The sequence below is a fragment of the Lithobates pipiens genome, unplaced genomic scaffold, assembly GCF_037356315.1.
Source record: "Lithobates pipiens isolate NorthernLeopardFrog02 unplaced genomic scaffold, aLitPip1_a1.2 Scaffold_18, whole genome shotgun sequence".
NCBI classification, from domain to species: Eukaryota; Metazoa; Chordata; class Amphibia; order Anura; family Ranidae; genus Lithobates; species Lithobates pipiens.
The window spans coordinates 437386853-437408698 of record NW_027507758.1 but is presented as its reverse complement, the minus strand read 5'-3'; the positions used below and the strand labels follow the sequence as shown (position 1 = coordinate 437408698).

General features: G+C 45.2%; 1 protein-coding gene across 3 annotated transcripts in view; it reads left to right on the top strand.

Annotated features, from left to right (window-relative positions):
• Positions 1 to 986: 986 nt before the first annotated feature.
• Positions 987 to 21846, top strand: part of LOC143988506 (cysteinyl leukotriene receptor 2-like) — an 85607-nt gene continuing 64747 nt past the window's right edge. Inside the window, exon 1 of one of the 3 annotated variants that reach the window (XM_077488125.1) lies at positions 987 to 1045. The gene's annotated coding sequence lies outside the window, so the exon portion shown is untranslated. Of the gene's footprint in view, positions 1050 to 13495; positions 13543 to 21846 lie in introns of those variants that run through there. The other 2 variants (XM_077488129.1, XM_077488128.1) reach the window with 2 other exon arrangements.

The window sequence follows — 21846 nt, the reverse complement described above, 5'->3', positions numbered from 1 at the left end:
TCAAGGTGGATTAGACAGATTATTTCTCAGGCCTATAGTGTTAAAGGGAAAATCCCTCCTTTTCAAGTGAAAGCGCACTCTACTAGGGCTGTAAGTGCTTCTTGGGCAGTGCATCACCAGGCCTCCCTGGCTCAGATCTGTAAGGCTGCAACTTGGTCATCAGTCCACACATTCACCAGATTCTATCAGGTGGATGTCAGAGGGCAAGAGGATATCGCCTTCGGGCGCAGTGTACTGCAGGCTGCAGTTTAGGTCCTCCGGCCCATGGCGGTCTATTATTATGATCTGTGTCTCCCTCCCCTCAATCTGAGCATTGCTTTGGGACATCCCACTATGTAATGAGCTCCTGTGTCCTGTGATGTATGATCAAGAAAGTAGGATTTTTATATACAGCTTACCTGTAAAATCCTTTTCTTGAGAGTACATCACGGGACACCAAGGCTCCCGCCCCTCTTGGGTTTTACGTGGTTTCCTATTGCTTTGCTACAAAACTGAGGTGCCTCCCATATGGGAGGGGTTATATAGGGGAGGAATTCTCCTTAATTGGGGTTAACCAGTGTCAAATCGCCAGAGGTGCCTATATAACCCACTATGTAATGAGCACCTGTGTCCCGTGATGTACTCTCAAGAAAAGAATTTTACAGGTAAACTGTATATAAAAATCCTTTTTTTTTTATCCATTGTGGTGCAGTGGCAGCCCATTCATAATGAATAAGCTAGCATAATGAAAAACACATTAACATAAGCTTTGCATAAGAATGATGAAATGTAATAAAGCCCTGAATCTCCAGAACAAAGATGCAGAGAGAATAATGAGAATCTGCCAAAGATTCTATCACTTCCCCACTTTACCCTCACCATAATAACAATATACAGCGTATACAAATTCTATGTAGCACAGAAAAATATACGATCTCTTTCACACCATGGCGTACTTGCCCCTCCTTGTCTTTTCCTGGGTGTGGTAAACACAGAATTAAAAGAACAAAACTTGAGCTGTTGAATTTTCATCAGATCCAGGCTAACCACAGACCAGCAAACAGAGGCAAGTACGTTTTCCTTTTTTATTTTTTTATTTTTTGTTTTTTTGCTTGTTTTATATTTGTAATATACAGAGAAAAATCCAACAGAAAGAATACTGTTTGTTATTATTAATCATTATTAAGAACATTTTGCAAGCAAATGTAACTAAATGAAACAGTACCCTATTTAAATTGTAGTTTAGTTTTTATGTAAATTGATTATGTGATAGACTTTTTAACCACTTTTGTAACCACCATTTTTTTACTTTTCAGCACTGTGTTATTTTAACTGACAATTGCGCTTTCATACAACGCTGTACACAAATTAAATTGATATCATTTTTTCCCCACAAATAGAGCTTTCTTTTGGTGGTATTTGATCACCTCTGGATTTTTTAGTTGTTGTGCTATAAATTAAAAAATACAGACAAGAAAATCAAGTCTCTTAATAAATTTGGGCAAAATGTATTCTGCTACATGTCTTTGGTAAACAAAAAATCTCAACAAGTGTATATTGATTGGTGAAAGTTATAACATCTACAAACTATGGGATATATACTGGAATTTTTTATTTTATACTAGTAATATGGTCAGTGACTTATAGCGGGATTGAGCACAATATGACACTAACTGACACTTTGTGGGAACCAACTGATTTCACCAGTGACATTATTACAGTGATCGGTGCTATTAATATGCACTGTCACTGTACTAATGACACTGGGCATGAAGGAGTTAACATTTAGGGTGCACAAGGGGTTAAATATGTGCCTAACAAGTGTTTGTGTGTGTAATGTGTGCTTCTTTTACTGGGGATCTAGTTGTTTTTGTGAAAAACTAACTAGATTCCCCGTCACTGAATACAACTCTGTGTTGTTTTCACTCATAGAGCTGTGTTCCATGAGACTCAGCTTGTATGACAGTGTACATTTTCTGTCCCCTCAAAATAGCTCAACACACAGGCATTAATGTCTAAACCGCTGGCAACAAAAGTGAGTACACCCCTAAGTGAAAATGCCCAAAGTATCAATATTTTGTGTGGCCACCATTACTGGAGTCCTCTTCCACTCCTCCATGACGACATAGCAAAGTGCTCCTCCACCTTCCATTTGAGGATGCCCCACAGATGCTGCTCAACAGGGTTTACATCTGGAAACATGCATAGCCAGTCTATCACCTTTAACCTCAGCTTCTTTAGCAAGGCAGTGGTCGTCTTGGAGGTGTGTTTGGGGTCGTTATAATGTTGGAATACTGCCCTGCGGCCCAGTCTCTGAAGGGAGGGGATCATGCTCTGCTTCAGTATGTCACAATATATGTTGGCATTCATTGTTCCCTCTATCAACTGTAGCTCCCCAGTGCCGGCAGCACTCATGCAGCCCCAGACCATGACACTCCCACCACCATGCTTGACTGTAGGAAAGACACATTTGTCTTTGTACTCCTCACCTGGTTGCTGCCACATCCATGTGCTTAGTCTGCTTGTCTTCAGCAAACTGTTTGCTGGCTTTCTTGTGCATCATCTTTAAAAGAGGCTTCTGAGTCAACAGCCATGCAGACCAATTTGATGCAGTATGCGGCGTATGGTCGGAGAACTGACAGGCTGACCCCCCACCCATTCAACCTCAACCTGCAGCAATGCTGGCAGCACTCATACGTCTATTTCCCAAGACAACCTCTGGATATGATGCTGAGCCCATGCACTCAACCTCTTTGGTCGACCATGGTGGGGCCTGTTCTGAGTGGAACCTGTCCTGTTAAACCACTGTATGTTCTTGGCCACTGTGCTGCAGCTCAGTTTCAGGGTCTTGGCAATCTTCTTATAGCCTAGGCCATCTTTATGTAGAGCAACAATTCTTTTTTTCAGATCCTCAGTGTTCTTTGCCATGAGGTGCCATGTTGAACTTCCAGTGACCAGTATGAGAGTGAGAGCGATAACACCAAATTTTCACATCATACTCCCCATTCACACCTGAGACCTTGACATACTAACTAGTCACATGACATCGGGGAGGGAAAATGGCTAATTGGGCCCAATTCGGACATTTTCACTTACGGGTGTACTCCCTTTTCTTTCCAGCAGTTTAGACATTAATGGCTGTGTGTTGAGTTATTTTGAGGGGACAGCAAATTTACTCTGTTATACAAGCTGTACACTCACTACTTTACATTGTAGCAAAGTGTTATTTCTTCAGTGTTGTCACATGAAGAGTAGGGATGAGCTTCATGTTCGAGTCGAACATACGTTCGACTCGAACATCGGCTGTTCGCCCGTTCGGCGAAGTCCGAACGTTTTGGTCCGTTCGTGCCAAATTCGTGTGGCGCTCACGGCCCACAATGCACTGCGATGGCGCAGTGCATTGCTGGCTCATGATTGGCCAAGCATGCACTGTGACCCCGCATGCTTGGCCAATCGCAGCGCCAGCAGCGAGGAGAGCCATGATTGATCATAGCTCAGGCTGTGTAGTGCATGCCCCACACTATATAAGGCCGCCAGCGCGGCGGCCTTGTGTAGTGTGTTTGCGTCTGAAGCAGTGGGTGTTCTGTGTACCTTCAACACAGTACACACCGATCGTTTTTGGCCGATTTTCGATCTTGCTGTTGTGTAGTGGTTGTTGTCTGCGTGCCCTGACCGCAGTATACACCGCTATATTCACCTCACCTATATAGCTAGTGATCTATCTTTTATAATAGAGCTTGCAGTCAGTAGTGTTAGGAGCTTGTGCGTGCTGTCTGCGTGCTCTGTACCCAGTACATACCGCTATATCCACCTACATAGCTCTTCTCTATTTGAGCCCACTTGCCATCTGCAGGAGTTATTGGAAGTTGTGTGTGCCTCCAGCACAGCACAGTATACATCTGTATATACCCCTTTATCTCTGGTGTTCTATAATAAAGGCATCTGCAGGAGTTAGTGGGTGTTCTGTGTACCTTTAACACAGTACACACCGATCGTTTTCGGACGATTTTCGATCTTGCTGTTGTGTAGTGGTTGTTGTCTGCATGCCCTGACCGCAGTATACACCGCTATATTCACCTCACCTATATAGCTAGTGATCTATCTTTTATAATACAGATTGCAGTCAGTAGTGTTAGGAGCTTGTACGTGCTGTCTGCGTGCTCTGTACCCAGTACATACCACTTTATCCACCTACATAGCTCTTCTCTATTTGAGCCCACTTGCCATCTGCAGGAGTTATTGGAAGTTGTGTGTGCCTCCAGCACAGCACAGTATACATCTGTATATACCCCTTTATCTCTGGTGTTCTATAATAAAGGCATCTGCAGGAGTTAGTGGGTGTTGTGTGCCTCTAGCACAATATACACTACCCAACTGCTTTTTTTACCCAACTCCCTTCAGGCCATTACCATGTCTGGAAGGCCAGCAAGGAGAGGCAGACAGGCGCGAGCCGATAAAAGAGGGCAAGCAGGCTCTGTGTCTAGAGACAACAGTGCTGGTCGTGGACGCGGTGCATTGTCATCAGCACGTGGCCATGGGACACGCTTGTCCTTCTTTTCCGCAGCTGGACATGTTGAGCCGCAACATGCCAACGACTTGGTAGAGTGGATGACCAAGCCCTCTTCATCCTCCTCGTCCTCTCTCACCCAGTCTCAGGGTACTAGCAAAGCAGCTGCCAACGCATCGTCTTCCCTCCTCTCAATGTCATCATCAGTGACTCCTTCCCTAGACCCACCACGTCCTCCTGAGGAGTCTCCTGAACTCTTTGAGCACAGTGTTGGGTACATGCTCCAGGAGGATGCCCAGTGTTTTGTAGCCTCTGATGATGACACTCAGCTAGAGGAAGGCAGTAGCGTGAATGCAGAGAGAGGGGATGCTCAAAAAGGACAGCAATCTGGCAGTCATGTTCCACAAGCTGCAGCATACTGCCAGGTTTGCTACAGCGATGAAGAGGGAGGGGATGATGAGGGCACTGACTCCACATGGGTGCCTGGTAGGAGAGAGGAGGAGGAGGAGGAGACGACACATGTCTAACGAGGCAGGATGCCCTCCGGGGGCCAGCTTAGGGGCAGCACACCGACTGAATCACACCGCAGAGCTCCGCCTGTGCAGGGCGCTGCCTCTGCACGTTATTCTAAAAGTTCTTTGGTGTGGGCCTTTTTTGAGACGAGTGCATCAGATCGCACCGCTGCTATTTGCAACATATGTCTCAAGCGTATCTCGCGTGGCCAAAACATCAGCCGCTTGGGCACCACATGCTTGACCAGACATATGTTGACCTGCCATACAGCTCGTTGGCAAGCGTACCTCAAAGACCCACACCAAAGAACAAAGCGGCCCTCTCCTTGCTCCTCATCAGCTGGCATCTCCAACCCCACTAGACCTTCAGTCCTCTCTGAAACCTGCTCTGAGAGGAATGAAGGTGTAGAATTAGGTGTGTCACAGCCAAGTGTTTCCGGGCACTCTGCTAGCAGTACACCCACGTCCGATTATAGCAGGCAAATGTCCCTGCCCCAGCTGCTGGACCGGCGAAAGAAGTTCACTCCCAGCCATCCACATGCCCAGCGGTTGAATGCTAGCTTGGCTAAATTGCTAGCACTTCAACTGCTGCCTTGTCAGTTGGTAGACTCGGCCCCCTACCGTGAGTTTGTACAATGTGCGGTTCCTCAGTGGCAGGTCCCCAAACGCCACTTTTTCTCACGGAAGGCGATTACGGCTCTCTACCGGCATGTGGAAGGCAATGTCCTTGCCTCGCTGGACAGGGCGGTCAGCGGTAAGGTGCATATTACCGCTGACTCATGGTCCAGCAGGCATGGACAGGGACGTTACCTGTCTTTCACGGCCCATTGGGTCACTCTTCTGGCAGCTGGGAAGGATGTAGGACAAGGTGCAGTAGTGTTGGAGGTTGTTCCGTCACCACGCCTCCAAAATGCTACTATTGGTTGTGACACACCTCTCTCCTCCACCCCCTCCTCTTCTTCTTCCTCCATGGCCTCTTCCAGTGCTCTGTCCTCAGAACCAGCGTTCCAGGGGCTATGCAAGTACGCAGGCAAAACGATGCCATGCCGTGCTTGCGCTGGTTTGTTTGGGGGACAGGAGCCACACTGGGGCGGATGTTTTGTCAGCTCTGCAGGGGCAGGCCGAGAGGTGGTTGACGCCACGCCAGCTTAAGCCAGGAATGGTGGTTTGCGACAATGGCACCAACCTCCTCTCCACCCTCCGACAGGGACAACTGACCCATGTGCCCTGTGTAGCTCACGTCCTTAACCTGATGGTGCAGCGGTTCTTGGGCAGGTACCCCGGCTTACAGGATGTCCTGAAGCAGGCCAGGAAAGTCTGTGTGCATTTCCGCCGATCATTTAATGCCTGTGCTCGGCTGGCTGAGCTCCAAAAGGAGTTGAACCTGCCCAAGAACCGCCTTATATGTGACATGCCCACCAGGTGGAACTCAACGTTGGCCATGCTGCAGCGGCTGCACACGCAGCAGAGGGCCATCAATGAGTACCTGTGCGACTACGGCACCAGGACAGGGTCAGGGGAGCTCGGTTTTTTCTCACCACGCCAGTGGGGCATGATCAGGGATGCATGCACTGTCCTGTCACCGTTTGAGGAGGCCACAAGGATGGTGAACAGTGACAGTGCATGCATCAGTGACACTGTACCTCTTGGAGCATACGCTGTGTGGAATAATGGACAGGGCACTTGAGGCAGAACAGAGGCAGGAAGAGGAGGACTTCCTTGCCTCTCAAGGCCCCCTTTATCCAGACAGTGTTCCTGCTGTGCCACCCATCACACAGGAAGAGGATGAGGAGGAGGAAGAGGAGGAGGAGGATGATTGTGTCAACATGGAGGTGGAGGCTGGCACTCAGCATCAGCAGCAGCAGCAGCAGTCTTGTAGGGATGATTTACAGTCCCAAGAAACACGTGGACTTGTACGTGGCTGGGAGGAGGTAGCTGCGGATCATGTTGTCCTTAGTGACCCAGAGGACTCCGGACCGAATGCCTCAGCTAACCTACGCTGCATGGCCTCCCTGATCCTGCAAAGCCTGCGGAAGGATCCTCGTATTCTTCGGATCAAGGAGAGGGACCATTACTGGCTGGCCACTCTCCTTGATCCACGGTACAAGGGTAAGGTTGCCGAACTTATCTTGCCTTCGCAGAGGGAGCAGAGGATGAGACATCTCCGGGAGGCCTTGCAGAAAGGTCTGTGCAACGCGTTCCCAGAGACTGGGAGGTTACAAACTCCTGGTCCTGGACAACGTGTTGCTGAGGCATCGGTCAGAAGGAGCGGTGGAGAAGGTGGCCGTCTGACTGATGCTTTCAGACAATTTTTTAGTCCGCAGCCCCAAGGTATGATCGGTTCCAGCAACCATCGCCAGCGTCTGATTTACATGGTGCAGGAATACCTAGGGGCAAGGTCAGACTTGGACACCTTTCCCACCGAAAATCCTCTGGCTTACTGGGTCTTGAGGATGGATCACTGGCCAGAGCTTGCACAGTATGCAATTGAGCTACTGGCCTGTCCTGCATCCAGCGTTCTTTCGGAACGCACCTTCAGTGCTGCTGGTGGCTTTGTTACCGATCACAGGGTGCGGCTGTCTACCGAATCAGTTGATCGACTGACCTTCATCAAGATGAATCAGTCTTGGATCACCCACAGCTACCAAGCACCTGAAGCTGATGTATAAGAATTATTTTTTTTGAAATATCACATCCCTTCAAGACTGCCTATGCTGATGCTGAGTGACTGTCCTGTTATGTTGATTGTCTATCCTCTTCCTCCTCCGATGATATGTTGGAAGAACATTTCTGTTTCTGGGTGATGCCATCAGCCCAATTTTTCTGCCCCTGTTTAACAGGGGCGTTTAAGTACAATTTTTGATGCAATGCTTTGCAGCAGGGCTAATTCCTGCAATAAAACAAGAGTATATGGGAGAGGTTGCAGTGTGGTGGCACCAGCACCAGTGCCTAAGGCCCAATTTTTCTGCCCCTGTTTAACAGGGACATGTAATTACAATTCTTGATATAATATTTCACAGGAGGGCCCCTTCCTGTGCCCACCCAGAGTAACTGTAAGGACTTATAGTGTTGTGGCACCAGCACCACAACCACCAAAGGTCAATTTTTCTACCACTGTTCAACAATGGCATGTAATTACAATTCTTGATATAATCGTTCACAGCAGGGAGCTCCAGCGCCCACCAAGAGTCACTTTGAGGGCTTACAATGTTGTGGCAAAACCAACACCTTGTTCTGCCATTTCTGCAGAGCATATAGGGCAGGCCCCTACTTTCAAACATCCAACTTACAAACATCTCCTACTTGCAAACGGAAGGAGACAACAGCAAGTGAGATGAAAAAAGATGGACGACAAAACAAATTATACAGGGGTGATAACCCTTCCCTATGTTTTCCAAAAAGCTTAAAAATAGTTTTTTTGACTGGAGCTACACTTTAAAAATGTACCAGTTGAAAATTACAAACAGATTCAACTTAACACAACAAACCTACACAGTCCCTGTCTTGTTTGCACCGCCTGTATACTGCTGTTCTGAGTATATAGGGCCTGGGGGGCACACGCATTTCCTTTTTTTAATATGGGTACGGGGTTCCCCTTAATATGCGTACAAGACCCAAAGGGGCTGGTAATGGGCAGGGAGGGCTACCCATGCCATTTTTCTCAATGATTTTCAACCATATTGCAGGAACCAGATATAACATTAAAACCGCAAGCAGCTTTAAATGACGTTATTTCCGTTAAATGTCATTTTATGCAGGGACTGTTCTAAACACGGGAAACACGTGGCACTTCACAGGCATACTACAGACACCCCCCAGGCACCATATTTAAAAGAATATTTCACTTTTTTTTTCCACTTTAATCGTCATTAAAATCAGTGCTCCCGCCAAAACGGCCGTTTTTAAAACTTTTTTTTGCATTGACCCATGTCCCCTGGGGCAGGAGCCAGGTCCCCAAACCCTTTTTAGGACAGTATCTTGCATATTATCCGGTAAAATTAGCACTTTTAATTTCGAACGGCCGAGTCCCATAGACTTCAATGGGGTTCTAACGTTCGTACGAATTTGGGGTCCGTTCGAAAGTTCTGGTGCGAACCGAACCAGGGGGTGTTCGGCTCATCCCTAATGAAGAGATATAATAAAATATTTCCAAAAATGTGAGGGGTGTACTCACGTTTCTGAGATACTGTATATACATGATTCTACACAGCTGGCCTGACATATACTGCACTGTTGCAGTATATGTACAGTGTATCATTGGCAAGTTTTTGACTTAGAGCAGTCTTTTTTAACTTTTTTACCACAGAGGAACCCTTACAATAATTTTCAAGTCATAGGTAAACCCTGCTAAAACCAATTTATTGGGAGTCAGTAGGAAGAATGTCCCTTTGGTGGTCACTGGGAAGCATGCACCTTGACAGTGGAGTTCAATGGAAAGAATGTCCCTTTACAGTGGTGGTCAGTGGGAAGAATATCCCTTTACAATGGTGATTAGTGGGAACTTGGGAAGGATGCTCTTTTTCAGTGGTGGTCAGTGGGAAGAATGCTCCTTATATCGAAGGTCAGTGGGATGAATGCCCCTTTACAGTGGTGTTCCAAATCAGGGACAGTTGGGAGCTATGGGTTTACTTTTTGTGTGTGTGCCCCTAAAAACATATGTACAGAATTGCTGATTGTTTTTTGTCCCAATGGTTTAGTAGCTAGTAAAAGCTGAAAGCTAGGTTTACACTGTTGCAGGTGTTATAGCATGAAACTCACACGTTGTCCCACACCGACAAGCACCCACTGCTCTTATACAAACAAGCAAAGTTTCCCCTGGCTGGATGAGGTGGAGATCATGTCACTGCCCCCACTCTCCAGCTTGCCCAATCAGAGGATGGTATGCATTCATTGAGTAAATACAAAGTGTTGCCTGAATGGTGACCTGTGTTCATAATGGCAGGGAAACCACTCGGCAAAGGACTCGGAAGCTAGTGGAGATCACTGCAGTAGTAGTACCTACTACAGTGAGTTCCAGCTTCCAGAAAATTGCACAATTTTGGCAAATATATACTTACATTGCTCCAAGTTGGGCCAATGTAACTGTAAAAATTGTCATATCTAAACTTTAACTTTAACCATTAATTATGCATATATGCCTATTTTTTTGTGCAAGGTATTGACAACTGTGTAAGTCAGATATGTTTGCAGTCAGATGAAATATACTAAATAAACAGATCTCTTTCTCCTACAGTTACTTATTGCTTTAGAACTCTTTTGAACATCTTATGTATGGCATTAGCTATGCTACCTTTCCTTGTTATTTCTGTTACTTTGTAGAGCAGCACAGAAGGTAATGGTTCTATATTAAACAATAGTAATAATAAGAACATAATAAAGTTCTTGATAGTGAGTTAGGGACCCATGACTAACGTATATGTAAACCTAATCAATAAAATCTCATATACGTTTTAACATGTTAATATAATTTCAAAAGTTATTATCAGTATTTTTAATTCTGCACCTTTCAATAAACTAATAGGAAGGATTTTTTAATTTTTTTTTTGCTGTAGAAAATTGGGTCTAGCTATATATGTCACATAGGCTTTTGATGGAACCTACAAGTGGCTTCTCATATGAGCATAGATCATATAGACATGGTCCACTGTTGTGGCCATGTGAAATGCTGTGCAGCCATCACTGGAGAGAATGCATGTATACATCACGGGCTGCAGGAGATCAGCAGGACTGAGATGCAACAAAGAATGGGAAACAATTGAATTTTTTATGATGCATAGTGTTTAAAGAGGAACTTTACTTCCCCCTCTGTGTTTAACCCCCTCCTTACCTCTTAAAATGGATTATCCTCAATACACATACTCGCCTGCCCAGCGAATCCAGCATTGTCTTGCTATGATATGCTATGCCACCATCTTTATCCTCCTGTCACTGGAAGCCTCTTCTGAGTTCAGGTAGCCAGTTCCCGATGAAACATGCCAGCTCCTCCAACTGAGAGCTGTGTTGAGGCTCCTGCAGCCTCCTGGGTTATGTGACAAGAATTTTCTAGAAGAAGGGAAAGAGCAGAAACATGTCATTCCCACCTAAGCAAGAATGGTGGTGGGTGGTAGGCTGGGCCAAAATAATAAAAAAATGGAGTAAACAAATAAAAATAAAACAAAACAAAAATGGTAATTTTTATTGCAGAGGAGACAGAGAGGTTAGGGAGCTAAAGTGGATCTGGGATAGGCCAGCTTCAAGCAAATTAAATGTCATTCAGTTTGGCTTTACATCTGCTTTAAATAGTAGTAAAGTATGACCCCAAAACATGTGTAACAATTATGTTACACTTTAGTTAGGGCTTTTTCACACTCGCTGGGGCATGTTTTGCTTCGGTATAATGCACATCTGCTGGTATGTGTTGTGTTTAAGCAGTGTGATGCAATGTTACAGTTTACTGATTTCTTTTTGTTTGTTTTTTGCACTTTTATGCAACACACACCACCGCACATGTATGGTGCGAACGGGGAACATTAAAAAAATAATTTGAGCCCTCATTGATCAGTGCTGATCAACGCACCTGGTATGAACAAGCCATCGTTCATCCTGACATGCCAGCTTTCCACAAATATTAAGCAGGCCCTTTGTACTAATATCCGTAAGTAAGGCCTGATTCACACCTATGCCTTTTTAGTGCTTTTTGCATTTTGCACTACAGTCCATTTAACATGGTTTTCTATGGAACACGTTCTGTAGTGCAAATCTGCAAAATGCAAAAAGTGCAAAAAAATGCATAGGTGTGAATCGAGCCTTATGCCGCGTGCACACGGGCGGATTGTATGGCGTACTTAGTCCGTCGAAACACATTTCAGCGGACAGTCCGCTCGTGTGTGGGCTTCAGCGGACTTTTTCAGCGTGCAGTCCGGAGTACTAAGAATTTCGTTTTTTTCTAAATTCTGTCCGTCGTACTTTGGTTTCAGCGGACAATACGGTCGTCAGTATGCTAGTCGGATGGACTAAGAATGATGCATGCCCAGAAAGGATTTACAGGGCGGAAGGGTGCTTTGCTGTGTCTTGGACTTCCTATTTCTAGTCCCGTTGTACGTGCTGTACACGTCATCGCGCAAGCATTCGACGGACTGTTTGTGCATCCGTGTGTGGTCAAGTCCGTTCAGTGGAAAGTACGACGGACTGTCCGTCGGATTGTATGATGGACTAAGTACGCCATACAATCCGCTCGTGTGTACGCAGCATAAAAGTGAAAAATGTCTGCTCTCTAATGGACAAAATACAATATTGCATTGTGTGGTGAATTCTCAAGATTCCTTACATGAGAAATGGGAAATGAGAACAGTAAATTGTAAAAAATGTTGCATGTGTCTGAAATTGTAAGTATACAGTACATATGGATTGTGTGTTTATATTTAGTTGCCCAGCTTGAGTCTTTTCCATTCAAGCAGAATCATGCCCAGGTACACCCATGTAGCAATCCCTTTTCTGGAAATGTCATATGTGCTATACACAGCTATTAAAATGACATCAGCTAAGTTCCTGGCATTATTCTCTTGTTGAAGCCTGTGTGATCCTCAGTGCAACATTATTCTCCTGCTAGTCATATATTTATGTTTGTTGGCAATAACAGGAATAGGTGCTTTCCTGTTTAAACATATAAACTATCAGTGTTGCCCATAGTAAGCAATCAGCATTTTTCGGTAAGGGCTATTAACATTAAACATAGAATTTGATTGGTCAGCACATACATTTGTTCTTTCAGCCTAGGTTTGCACTGATGTGATGCGGGATTCACATCGATTTCTCTGCATTTCCAGCACCCCATCACAATCACACTCCGTTCATGTGAACCTCTACGGAAGTCAATGTTAAGTTAACAACGCCTCAAAAGTGTTTTTTCGAAACGCGGTATGATTGGCAGAATCGGATCGCAGGGGTGTAAACACCCCTGTGATCCAATTCCAATGTGCCAAAAAAAAGGTTCATGCACCTTTTTCGTGCGGGTGGGGTGTGATTTGAGCCATACAAAATGAATGGGCTCAAATCGCACTGCAAAGAATTGCATGTGATTTGAACAGGAATACCTCTCTGAATCACAATTGGTTCCCTGCACCACACCAGTGTGAACCTAGGCTCAGAAAAATCTATAGATAAGAATTGTTTTTTCCTATGGCGGGGAACCATGACATACATTGTACTTTCGTCATGGGACACAGAGCGTCTTCGTATTCATTATAAAAAGGATTTTACTGCCACCTTCAGATGACTGGACATTCGCAATAAAACAAGACAGGTAGTCCCCTCACCTCCCAGGCATAACCTTTCCCCATTAGGCAAGGCTTCATTTTTTTGCTAGCATCCCAAGGAAGGGTCATGGAGCTTCCAAGTCTATCTTTTCTCATAGTTCACTGTGCCGTGTTTTGATACATTACTGTGAATCTTTCTGGTGTTTTATTTATTTTTTTTATTTCATTTTAAGTTTTCATTATTCCTTTTTTTGCTTTCTCTTAGGTTTAAAGAGAAACACAAACAGTATATATACAGTATCTCACAAAAGTGAGTACACCCCTCACATTTTTGTAAATAATTTAAAATATCTTTTCATGTGGCAACACTGAAGAAATGACAGTTTGCTACAATGTAATGAGTGTACAGCTTGTATAACAGTGTAAATTTGCTGTCCCCTCAAAATAACTCAACACATAGCCATTAATGTCTAAACTACTGGAAACAAAAGTTAGTACACCCCTAAGTGAAAATGTCTAAATTGGGCCCAAAGTGTCAATATTTTGTGTGGTCACCATTATTTTCCAGCACTGCCTTAACCCTCTTGTGCATGGAGTTCTCCAGCACTTTGCAGGTTGCCACTGGAGTCCTCTTACACCCCTCCATGATGACATCATGGAGCTGGTGAATGTTAGAGACCTTGCATTCCTCCACCTTCCGTTTTGAGGATGCCCCACAGATGCTCAATAGGGTTTAGATCTGGAGACATGATTGGCCAGTCCATCACCTTTACACTCATCTTCTTTAGCAAGGCAGTGGTCATCTTGGTGTGTTTTGGGTCATTATCATGTTGGAATACTGCCCTGCGGCCCAGTCTCCAAAAGGAGGGGTCATGCTTTGCTTCAGTATGTCACAGTACATGTTGGCATTCAGGTCAAATAGACCCCAGATATCTCCATAAAGAGGACTTGTCACGGCCCATGTTATCTCAAGAGATGTTGTTTATCCCTTGGGGTAGCAATAAAAGTAAAAAATAAATAAAAAAAAGAAACCGTGTGAAAAAATGTTAATAAAATAAATATAATTACAAATTTTTTAAAGCACCCCTGTGCTCGCATTCAAATACGACTGCCTGCGTCAGTCCTACATGCATTAGTAAACAGTGATTGCACGACACAGATGAGGCATCACCACAAACTTCAGAGCAAGAGCACTAATTCTAGCTCTAGACCTCCTATGTAACTGTAAACTGGTAAAGACTTTTAAAGCTTTGCATATGGAGATTTTTAGGAACCATAGTTTAGTGCCATTCCACAGGTACAAGCTATTTTAAAGCATGACATGTTTGGTATCTATTTACTTGGCATAACATCATCCTTTCTTTTACCAAAAAAATTGGGTATTATATTGTTTTTGTGAAATATTCATGAAAGTGTATTTTTCCCAAAAATTTGCATTTGCATACTGCGCAAATATAGTGTGGCATAAATATATGCAACACCCATCATTTAATTCTCTAGAGCCTTTGCTTAAAAAATAAATAATGTTTGGGGTTCTAAGTAGTTTTATAGCAAAACAATTATGTTTTTTACATGTAGGAGGGGAATGTCAAAATTGGCCCGGGCTGAAAGGTGTTAAAGACAATGCAGTGTGGTACTGTGAAATAGCTATCATATGGAACTGTTTTGCTACTGGCCAATTGGTACAGACGTTGATGGCTTTAGCTTTAGTTGTGTAATAAACTTTCCTTTAGCTTTTAGATCTGTTGTGGATGCTACTTCCAATGGTTAGTTCAGTCCTATTACCACTGCGAAAAAAATTGGGTGTTGCATCAGGTCCCTCTGTGCTGCATGGTATTTTTTGTCATTTTTTTTTTAAATTGCCACATGTCTCCCACGGCACTTGTCAGCTCCCCTATGCCATTTGTTTGACAACTCCTCCTGGCCTATTAGTCTTGGAAAAGGCCAGAAGTAATTTTCAAGATTCCCTTCCCCCATAGACTTCACTGGGGTTCGGATTCAAAGGATAAGTTCACTTTAAAAAAAAAAAATGCTTTATTATTTACTACAAGAGCGCCCTTTAGCGCCCTTGCAGTTCATTGAGAACTACAAGCCACAGTGGCGGCTGGTGCTCCATTTTTTAGGGGTGGCACCAAACAAACGACCCACCCCCACCCTCTCGCCAGCCCTGCACTAAGCCCCTCCAGGTAATGGGCAGCTTTGGCAGCTTCCCCGGCTTCTCCTCTCAACCAATCTGGTCGCTTCTCCTCCTGGCCAATCCAATCTTAAAACCCGCTTTGTGTCCTGATTGGCTGAGAGGAGAAGCAGGAAGACAATAGCAAATGTTGATTCACTAGTGTCACAAGTGGGTGGGCTTGGGGCGCAGTGCTCTGACCTCAACCCGACCCCAACCTATTTGAAGCCAATTAGAGCCTCCGGCTCTAATCATGTGCTTCATAAAAAACAAAACAAAACAAAGAAAGAACATTACAGAACTCTATGCATCCGTTGCCCCATATGGAGATTAGGGGCCAGCATATAGAGATTAGGGGGGCAGCTCCCCTGCGCCCCTTATGGACTGGCCGCTGCTGACAAGCCATCTGCAGTGGTTGCAGATGGGACTTGTAGTTTGTTCATTCACAAATTCATGTGAATGAATGACGCAGCTGTGTGGGTGGAGCCTGCACTGTTTTTAAATTGTGAGAGCGGGTTCGGGGAGAAGGACCCCTATCTGATGTCATGGGACTGACCAGGGGGTGTGGAGACTGGTGCATAGTAATCCATATTTAGGGTGTAAACATATAATGTTACTAAAGATGAATTTAGCCTTTAAATTTATACAATGGGTTCGATGAACAACCTGTTAATAATCATTAAAGCACTCATCCCTAGTACTGTACACAACTTCCTGAAAACATCACAGCACCCATCCTCGGTACACCTTTATCCCTAATGCAAACAGTGGCCAGGTTCTCTGCATGAGTTATGCAGATTTTTTGGTGGGTGAATGTTTGTCTAGACTAGAGATATATAAGTTAACAGACAGGCTTTAATTGCATACATACTGCCCTAGGTAACACCCACATGTAATGCTGAGACTAAATTAGAGAACTGAAATCCAGTAAATTAAAGGAGTGGGCCAGGGTCAGTGGTAGGGTAGATGGTGCTTGTCGTCTTCAAGCCAGGAAATGAGGTGGGCTCTATCTGACTTGCTGCTGCTTGTAATGCACACCGTGGGAAGCTCAAAGTGTTCAGTGAAATGAATCAATTTCTGCACAGGATGGGAACTTGTACAACTGTGCAAGACTGAAAGTGATTCTAAAGGTAGAAGGTTTTTTACTTGAATGCATTAAGGTAAAAAAAAAATCTTCTGTGTGTAGTAACGGCCCCCATCCCCACCTCATACTTACCTGAGCCCCATCAGCGTTGTGCCCAAGAGCAGAGGCTCTCTCTCTCTCTCCTCACTGGAAATTGAGGCCGCAGTGGAAGCTATTGGTGCCTGCTGATGTTGGTCACAAAAAATGTGACTGCAGCACCAAAAACAATCTGAATACAAAATGTGCTAAAATATGTAATCCAAACAAGGTGTGCTGCCCCTTTAAGTTTCAACGTGAAATAAGAAGAGTCAACGCTAAACACCCTAATGATGATGATGACTGTTAGACCCCTTTAGACCCCTTCCACACAGATGGACCAATGGGGTCCACTTGTGAGTTTTTCAGGCGGACCTGGTCAGACCATCTATTGTTCTCTATGAAGCGGCCACCGACATCCGATCATATCCTGCTAAAAACAGACAGATGGGGATCTGTTGTAAATTCGTCCAGAAGATCAGATCAGATGAAAGTTGAATGGAAACGGAATGGCAGTTCGTTTCCATCCAGCAGCCCATAGAGGAGAGCAAGCTGTGTCTGTGTCTGCTCTACATCAGTGGAGCGGACACAGACCTGTCATTCCCCTGCTGAGGAATGCATTAAGATAAAAAAATTGTGTGTAACAGCCCCCCCCCCCCCCCCGCACCACCCTAATTACTTACCATCTCTCTCTCTAGCGATGTCCACAAATGTCTAAGCCATCCGGGACACTCCTTCTAATTGGCTAAGACACAGCAGCTGCTCCATTGGCTCCCATGGCTGTCAAAGTCAGTCAGCCAATCACAAGAGAGAGGAGGTGGGGCCGGGGTGGGGCGCCATGTCTGAATGGGCATAAGGAGCTGTGACTCGGCTCCAGTGTCCCATAGGAAACTGCTGACTGTGGGGGCACTCGATAGGAGGGAGGGGCCAGGAGCAGCAAGTAGGGACCCAAGAAGAGGAGGATTTGGGCTGCTCTGTGAAAATCCACTTTACAGAGGAGGTAAGTATAACATATTTGTTATTTAAAAAAGAACAAGCCTTTACAATCACTTTAAGGCCATGCAAAGACCCATGACAATTTCCAAAGTGCAATAACCTAATCATACAATTGGAAATTATGTTTTAATTAACTAATTCCAAAAAAAAGTTAAATCAAATTATTACTACTTTTTTATTGCTTTTTACACATAGCACACCCATATACTTGTGGCACACTGTAGCACCTGCACAGTCTTAGCCCTTGTACACGCGGTCAGACATTCCGATGGAAAATGTCAGATCGAACCGTGTTGTTGGATAATCCGACTATGTGTGGGCTCCATCGGACTGTTTCCATCGGAATATCCGACCGACAAAGTTTTAGACCCGGGCTATAAAATTTTCCAACAACATGATACGATTGGGCTTTGTCCAATCGTTTGTAGAGAATTCCGTTCGGACAAAGTGCCACGCATGCTCAGATCAAATTCCTAGACCAAAGCTATTGGCTACTAGCCTGAACGTAGTCCCGTCATAACTAAATAATGTCATCACGTTACGAACGATCGGATATTCCGACAACGACGGATTTTGTTGTCGGAATGTCCGATCGTGTGTACAAGGGCTTAGAGATGAAGGCAGGTCCACAGACAAAACATATAATTTTGAAAAGTAATATTTTTTTTGTTTTTTTCACTTACTATGTAGCAGCGTAAAGTGGACACACCAAAAAATTATTTGGCTGATACCAAGTTTCAGCAATGTCAGAAACTTTTTTCTGTATTACTTTAAAATTCACATCAGATTCTAAAGCCCTGATCATTGTTAGCTCAGACTGTGTCTTACACAAGTTGTTGTTATTTAACATGTTTATTTCCTTCCCTTTTCACTTATTATTTTTCTGCTCTGTTCATACTATAACACGCAGCGGCTCACAGCAGGAGTCCATTGCGTCTCCAGTCACAGTTTCAGGTCTGATTTCAGCCTGAATTTTTGCCTGAAAAGGGACCAAAAGACCCACAGTGCAAATCGCACTGGAGCCGATGCAGAGATATGTTAACCGGCTCCATTGAGAGCCAATCACAATCTCCTCATATGCAAATTTAATGTGGGGAAACCACATCCAATTCTCATGGGTCTGAACCCAGCCTCAAAGAAGATTCAATTTCTCCTTGAGCAGGGTTTGACAGTAGAGAGGAAAATGATGAGGATGATGATGGAAAGATAATGACAGGCATGACAATGATAATGTAAATTAATGGGGAAAGTGATGGTAAGGATGATGATAAAGAAAATGATAGGGATGAGTATAATGATGGCAAGGATGATGATGATCGTGGTGATGACAGTAGAGAGGATAAAAATGAGCGAGATAAGGAGGATGAGTATAATGATGCTGAGGATGGTGATGACAGTATAGAGGATAAAGATGAAGATGATAAAGGGGGGTGATGATGATGGTGAGGATAATGGTGATGATCATGATGATAACAGTTGAGCAGTGTTTCTCAACTTCAGCCCTCAAGGCGCCCCAACAGGTCATGTTTTCAGGATTTCCCTCAGATGAAATTGCTGTGGTAATTACGAAAAAACATGTTGGGGCTCCTTGAGGACTGGAGTTGAGAAACAATGCTGCAGAGAAAGTAAATAAATGGTGGGGATAATAATGATGATGATGGTGGGGATAGTGTTGACAGCAAAGATGATTACAAGAGGATACAAGAGGATACACTTTAACCGCTAGCCAACCAGCCGCCACAGTTATACTACGGCAGGTTGGCACAGCTGCGCAAATCGCCGTAGGCAGGGCAGGACTTAGGGTGCTGGGGGCCCCTGGGCTTGAGTCACTTTCGGGCCCTACCTTCTATATTAATTTCTCGCCATCTGGTGCCGTAACAATATAATCGATCCAATCGTTATTTGAAGTGCCAAGCTACTTTTAAAAGGTGACTGGTACCGTAGACAGTGTTAAATGCTAAACAAAGTAATAATCTATTACTGATTGAAGCTTGAAAAGTTTTTTTTCCAATAAATAAATAATGATTAAAAAAGTTCAAAGTGATCAAGTATTTATTGCAATGCACAAATGTCTTGGTCAGAATGAGAACATAAAACACTTATTTACCTGGAAAACATATTGAAAAACAATCAACTACCTTGTAAGGTTGCAATCATAACAAATCAATTGCAAGAATATAACAAAATAACTCACTGAACAAAGTAGTGCAAGATAAATTGTACATTCTACTCCTCCTGAGTATTACAATACCACATGTGTGGGACTTTTCCACAGCCTGGCCACATAGAGAGGCCCAACATGCAGGGAGCACCATCACGTGTTCTAGGAGCATAAATTACACATCTAACTTCTTGACTACCTATTACACTTTTGAAGGCCCAGGAGCACCAGGACTATGACACGTGACACTGATGTGGCACTGATGACACGTGGCACTGATGTGGCACTGATGACAGATGGCACTAATATGTGGCACTGCTGACAGATGGCACTAATACGTGGCACTGATGACAGATGACACTAATACATGGCACTGAAGACACATGACACTGATAACAGATGGCACTAAAATGAGGCACTGATGACATGTGACACTGATGACAGATGACACTAATATGTGGCACTGCTGACAGATGGCACTAATACGTGGCACTGATGACAGGTGACACTGATAACAGATGGCACATGGCACTAGGGACAGGTGGCACTGGGGACAGGTGGCACTGATGACAGATGGCACTTATATGTGGCACTGGGGACAGGTGGCATTGGGGACAGATGGCACTGATGACAGATGGCACTTATACGTGGCACTGGGGACAGGTGGCACTGATGAAAGATGGCACTTATACGTGGCACTGGGGACAGATGGCACTGGGGATAGGTGGCACTTATACATGGCAGTGGCACTGGGGACAGGTGGCACTGATGACAGATGGCACTTATACGTGGCACTGATGACAGATGGCACTTATACGTGGCACTGGGGACAGATGGCACTGGTGACAGGTGGCACTTATACATGGCAGTGGCACTGGGGACAGATGGCACTTATACGTGGCACTGGGGACAGGTGGCACTTATACATGGCAGTGGCACTGGGGACAGGTGGCACTGGGGACAGGTGGCACTGATGACAGATGGCACTTATACGTGGCACTGGGGACAGGTGGCACTGATGACAGATGGCACTTATATGTGACACTGAGGACAGATGGCACTGGGGACAGGTGGCACTGGGAACAGGTAGCACTGATGACAGATGGCACTTATATGTGGCACTGGGGACAGGTGGCACTGATGACAGATGGCACTTATATGTGACACTGAGGACAGATGGCACTGGGGACAGGTGGCACTTACTTATACATGACAGTGGCACTGGGGACAGGTGGCACTGGGGACAGATGGCACTTATACGTGGCACTGGGGACAGATGGCACTGGGGACAGGTGGCACTTATACATGGCAGTGGCACTGGGGACAGGTGGCACTGGGGACAGGTGGCACTGGGGACAGGTGGCACTGATGACAGATGGCACTTATATGTGGCACTGGGGACAGGTGGCACTGATGACAGATGACACTTATACATGGCACTGGTGACAGGTGGCACTAATGACAGATGGCACTGAGTACAGATGGCACTTATACATGGCACTGGGGACAGGTGGCACTGGGGACAGGTGGCACTGGGGACAAATGGCACTGGGGACAGGTGGCACTGGGGACAAATGGCACTGGGGACAGGTGGCACTGGGGACAGAGAGATGGCACTGGGGACAGGTGGCACTGGGGACAGAGAGATGGCACTGGGGACAGGTGGCACTGGGGACAGATGGCACTGGGGACAGCACTTTACATTGTTTGTTTTTTTTATCTTTTTACTCACAGTGACAGGCTGGACGCCACTCTCCCTCCTCACAGGCTGTCTCTGTGAGGGGGAGAGCCGGCGATGAGAGATGATCTCATGATATCATCTCTCATTGGACAGATCAGTGCTAAATGGCCGCTGTGATTGGCCATTTAGCATGATCTGTGATTGGCTGTGTCCAAGGGACACTGCCAACACAGAACTTCCCCGATGCGCGCCCGCGGCACGCATCAGGGGAAGTAAACAAAGACGTCCTCCCAGCAACTGCCGTCCGCGCTGTAGCCTGCTATAGCGCGGACGCCTAGTGCAAAGTATGGGCTCGTGGGGCTCGCGGGGCCCCCTATTGGACGGGGCCCATGGGCTTGAGCCCCGTCAAGCCCTATTGAAAGTCCGGCCCTGGCCGTAGGTGTA